Source organism: Enoplosus armatus, chromosome 23 (genome assembly GCF_043641665.1).
Source record: "Enoplosus armatus isolate fEnoArm2 chromosome 23, fEnoArm2.hap1, whole genome shotgun sequence".
Taxonomy (NCBI): Eukaryota; Metazoa; Chordata; class Actinopteri; order Centrarchiformes; family Enoplosidae; genus Enoplosus; species Enoplosus armatus.
The window spans coordinates 62394-68542 of NC_092202.1; positions in this window are offsets into that span (position 1 = coordinate 62394).

Genomic DNA, 6149 nt, shown 5'->3' on the forward strand with positions numbered 1-6149 from the left:
CAAAAAACAGTTAATATAGTTGGAGCATACATTAAACCACACCTGACTGGTTACGGCATGCCTCAACACATCCAGCCGTTATGCACAGCTGTCCCTTACACATCACACCCAAACATGCCATACACACATACTGCACCTTCCACATCAACCACATACATGCCACAAACACATCCCACACCACATGCACCACTAACATGCATCCCATACACTGCATTGGTGTATTAGTTGAAAATGGTAACAATTTAAGAGTCTGGGGTTTTGGGAATGTCGGGAGCCATTTTTATTTTCTCACCAATGTGTGATCACATTTGTGTTAATATATTGTGTTTTATTTGTATCAATGTAATGTGTCTGCAGTATGTACGCTGCGTATGTTCCACCACGTAGCCAGCAGGGGGCAGTGTGGCATTTTACTTTGCTCTGGGACGACTTTACATCGTGAGAGTCGCTTTACGGCTTTTACGGCAGGTTAGTTACTTTCCTCATTCTGCTGAGCGAGGCTAAACGAACAGAAGCAAAGATGCCCTGTTTCATTTCTTTCTCCTGTTTGCAGGATTCATTATCTGTTTCTTCTGTACCGGCTGGTACCTGTAACAAGCAGTACTTGTACTTATCTTAACTGCTTTTATCCTTTAATTTTTTTAATCTAACATGCATCATATCTTATTAACTGATGAATGTTGGATCCTTAATCTGAATCTGGGGTCAGCATCAGTGTACTCAAATAAAGTACAAATACCTTAAAATTGTACTTCAGTACAGTACTTGAGTAAATGTACTTGTATATAATGTTGAGGTCTTGATCTCTGAGACAAACCAATCAGATCACCGTGATGTCACAGTGATGTCAAGGATGAGGTTTGGTTTCTGTTGTTGTTGTTTTGTCTTTTTTCTTTCATTTCTTTCTAAACCACTTGAGTGTTCTGTCTTCACTCAACGTTCTGCATATCTCCACCAGAACAATGTTCTTGACCACCACCAGTCTGGTTTCAAGGCAGGTCACTGAACTGAGACCGCCCTCCTTGCCGTCACAGAGGAACTCCACTGCTAGATCATCCTCCTCCTCAGTCGTCATCCTGCTGGACCTTTCAGCAGCGTTTTACACAGTGAACCACCAGATCCTCCTCCCTACCCTCCAAGAAATGGGAGTCTCAGGCTCTGGACTCTCCCTGTTCACATCCTACCTCAAGGACCTTACAGGGTCACTTGGAGAGAAGCTGTGTCTGAACCTAAGCCTCACTACTGGGGTCCCTCAGGGTTCTGTTCTGAGTCCCCTCCTCTTTCCTCTTTACACCAAGTCACTTGACTCCGTTATTCACTCACATGGCTTTTCCTACCGCAGATAATCAGACAACACTCAACTAATTCTTTCCCCTGTCTCAAACCCAGCTGGCAGCCTGAACCTCTGCATGTCTGGTTGACATCTCACAGTGGATATCTGCTCACCACCTAAAGCTGAACTGCTCTTCCTTCCAGGGCCCATGACCTTGATTACCATTGAGAACTCTGCGGTGTCCCCATCTCGGACTGCAAGGAACCTGGGTGTGACACAGGATGACCAGCTGTCTGTCGCTGCCAACAACAATCCGCTTTTGCAGATTCATGCTTCACAACAGGAGGATATGTCCATTCCTCATCCAGGAGGCAGCACAGGTTCTCATCCAGACTCTTGTCATCTCGCACCTAGACTACTGCAGCTTGCTCCTGGCTGGTCTGCCTGTATGTGACATCTGACCTCTGCAGCTCATCCAGAATGCAGCAGCCCAACTGGTCTTCAACCTACTACGAGGGGGGCCTAGCTACCTGTTAAACATCTTTCATTGCAGAATGAAAACTCATTTATTTTCCCATAAATTAAATCTCTTATTCTTTCTAAATGCAGCGCTTGAAGCAGTTCAGCATATGTGTTGAAGCTGATCATTCTTGCAGTTTTCATGTTGTATCCACTTGGTTGAAATGCACTCATCACTTTGGATAAAAGCATCAGCTAAATAAACATCATGTATCTTGTTGCCACATTTGTTTTACTTATATATAATAATTCTATATATTTATGAAACTTGACTGTGTGTTTTATCACAGCTGATTCTTTTCTCATCATTACATCTTTATCATCATTACATCTTATATGAAAAGGTTTGATGATCCTCTTTAACTGACATGTTACATGTTCAAAATGTGTGAACTAGTTTCAAACACTAAACTCTCAACAGATCAATGAGACCACCTGTTTAAATAAGGGCTTAAATAAAAGTAAAAACACACACACACCTGTGTTTTTACACCTGTTCACTGCTCTCACCTGTGCACTCTGTACACACCTCGTCTGATCACTTATCATTGATTCTTATGAGTATATATCCTCCTAAGACCTGGCATCCACATGCATGGACATCACATTTTGGATTATAGCATAATACTTAATTCTGCTTATATGGAAATTCAAAATTGTGTCATCATGTCAAAAGATGATGCTTGTATATATATATATATATATACACATAATACATACATATATATACACACATATATATATATATATATATTCTCATTATTATATTCTGTTTCCACAGTGACTCTGGAACATCTGTAACATCTGTCCACTGACTGCAGGTAAAAAATATTCTTTTAACTTATTAGATTTCATCCTTAAACAGTTTGAAGGTGAAATCAGAGACGAGGAGGTTCAGCTGACACCTTTAATCCAATCACATTAAACCACACACACACACACACACACACACACACACACCTGAAAGCTGTAAATTTGATTTGTCAGAACAAACCTGCAGCTTTCTGATTGGCTGATTTAAAACCAGGTCAAACTTCTCTCCCTTGTTCTGTCACTTTGAGTCTCATCAACATTTTTATTAGTTTTACAAAATAAAACGTTTTTAGTTTATTACATAAACTTTACTTTACTAACTTTACATTACTAAATGAAACTTTGTTTCTATTATTTTGTCCACCCCTCTTCACACATCCAGTGAAACAGAAGTCTGTGTGAACTGAACTGAATCAGTTTTAATTTCTTTCTCACTAATCTCAGCTGAAAGCCGACCAGGTGTCCTGGTTTTAGTCTCGTTACCAAACAGACAAAAGGGGGCGGTTTCAGAATGACTTTGTTTGGAAACCTGGATCAAGGAAGACTGGCTGGTGGGGACAGACGAGTGAGACCAAGAGCATTGGTCTCTGATGAGAGCCACAGTCATTGACCATGTTTACAACATGGTCTCTCTGTGAGAGAAGCAAGTTTACAGTTTTTTCCTGATTGCATAGGCAACTATCTTTACGTTACTTAAACTTTAGGCTACCGTACACCAAACCAGTAACACATTATACATCTTTTGCAAAAGAAAACAATTCTTGCAAAACTCTTCAAACTCTTTTTAAAAACTGTTTTTGTGTTGCAATCCTTTGATCGAGCACACAAAGCACCAACTACGCGCTGAAAGTAAAAATGAACACTTAAACATGGAGTAAACACACATACACACAGGTATCGTAATGTGTAATATATGGATTTATTTTGTCTCTAAATGTTCAACTCGAACAACAAAAGAAAATAAAGAACAGAAAAGAATGAGGCTAAATCTGTTGACCTGTGGCCATTTAAAGAGCTCAAGCTCTGGTTTGTAAGTAACTCATTATTTATAATCATTATCGTTCGCGTGTCAATGTGAAATGACAATCGAAAAAATAGTGTAGCAACGTAGACGCATGTTTACAGTTTGGTAGAAGTGTATAATTACAAACTGAGCTCAGTTTGTCTCACCTGGTAAAGGGTTAGTGTTAAAAAACTGCAACCAGATCTGCAGCGTTCAACAGTTGCATCAATAGTACTGTACTGACTATATTCAAAGAGATCTCTGATTCATTCTCATTACATGTACTTCAGTACAGTGAAAAGGTCTTATTGTTCTTCTGTAACGAAATACTGACTCAGTTTATCTTTGATGCTCCGTGCTCTTAGTGTTCGTCAGCTCAGTGTGTCCTCAGTATTCTGGTGGTTTGAGTTCAGTTTGGAGGTGAGATTAACTAAGAGGCATGTTGATGCAGACTGTATGAAGAGTTTTGAATAATACTCGTTAGCAACTGACAAAAAAATGTAAATCAATGAGGGTGGACAAAATTAGAGACACAGCTGCACAAACTACATCCACAACTGAATCAAGATAAACTGAAACTGTTGTTTAGTTTTAGTTAGGTGTACCTAATAAACTGGGAAGTGAATATATACACACATATATGTATCATGTGCCCCCGCCCCCTTTGTGAAACCAAACCTTTGCTGTTGCATTAAAGAACTTGTGAAATGTTCACATCTGAACAAACATGGAGCAGTAATGGAGTTCAGTCTGACAGCTGCTGGATTTGATAAATAATAAATATGATTTACTTAAACAAAACAGAACAGACTAAACGAGACAGTCGATGCATGAAAACCACACACATACACACACACAGTGTTTACCTTCTGTCTCAGAGGTTCATCTGTCCAAACAAAAACCTTCAATTTCAGCCGACAAAAGAAAAACAATCTTCAAACGGACGAGCAAACTGAGCTGCAGAAAGTGCTGATGTCAGGTGGAACGACAGATAGAGAGAGACACACACACACACACACTGACACACACACACAGTAACACTCAGAGAGGCTTTAGTTTAATCCTGTTTAGAATTCAGGAGGAAGTTTGGCTTCAGTTTATAGTTTGTAATGAGAGGATGACTTACTGTGTGTGTGTGTGTGTGTGTGTGTGTGTGTGTTTGAAGGTCTGACCTTCTTACCTGTTGAATCTTTCTGAGGTAATTTCCTCAAACTCAGTGACATCATCGACCTCTCTCTGATGTCACAGATGGACTGCAGCAGGTGTCATTTACATTTACGTACAGAAAGTTTTCACTTTCTTCACTTTTTGTCTTCAAAAAAACAAACATTTGATTTCTTTCTTCTTCAGTGATCTGCAGGTTTGGTTAATGAAGGTTTGGTAATCTGACTCTGTATTCCTCATCAGAGAAACACACACAGAGCCGATTAATAACTAATAATAATAATATAATTGTCATTATTATTGTAATCAAAAGTAAAACGTCGACTTTTTGAGGTCAGACGACAGGAAGTGACAGAAACACTCCCTTCCTGTTCAATCAGATCCAGATTTAATAAAATGTAATTAGAGAATTTATTCAGCTTGTCCTCCAATTGTTTTAATGATGTTACTTCATAGAGTTTATAGTTTAACCTCCATATTAATCATATTAATACATTGACCTCAGATCAGTTTACTGCTGTAAATAAATCAGCTGATCGGACTCAACTGATGGACCTGTTCAAACTCAACACTCAGAATACATGAAGACGGTTTTTACTATTGATCAGAGGTTCAACATCAGATGTCATAGAGATGGTGGCAAAATCTGGTTGGACAGTGAGAGTAAACGCCCATGATCAGCTGATTAGACAAACAGGAAGAGCAAGAGGGATGTGAATGAATGAAAAAGATAGTCTGCAGTCTATGAGAACTATCTGTAATATCAGCTGAATGCTAAAATGAAAATATCTGCAATCAAACGTCATGTTATAGATCAAACATCTGAACCAATCAGCTGTCAGATCTGGAACGGACAGGTCATCGTCCACATTGATTCTGAGTAGACCTGACTCACCTGGAACAAGCTTTACAGTGTCACACTGCAATGCATTGTGGGTACGTTTCAGACGTAACAGTCTGTTGATTTCACACTGAGACAAAACTGAATCCTCGTGGACTGAATGGTAGACAGGAGGCACACCTACAGCTGGTGTGTCAGATCTACCTGTTCAGACAGGTGACCCCACAGCTGCCTGACTCAAAGTCTCACAGAGACGCTTACAATTATCTCACTTACATAGCGCTTTTCAACCTTCAACGTTCCCAAAGCACTTTACAGCTAAGTCTCACTCACACATTCACACACCCATGGCGACCGAGCTGCCATGAAAGGTGCTGGTCTCCCTCGGGAGCAACTTAGGGTTCAGTATCTTGCTCAAGGACACTTCAACATGACGGGGGAGCCAGAGATCAAACCCCCGTGCAACAGCGCCAACCACTGCGCCATAAACACAAACTCAACTGAACCTGCAGACCAAATGAAATAAATTTTCAGTT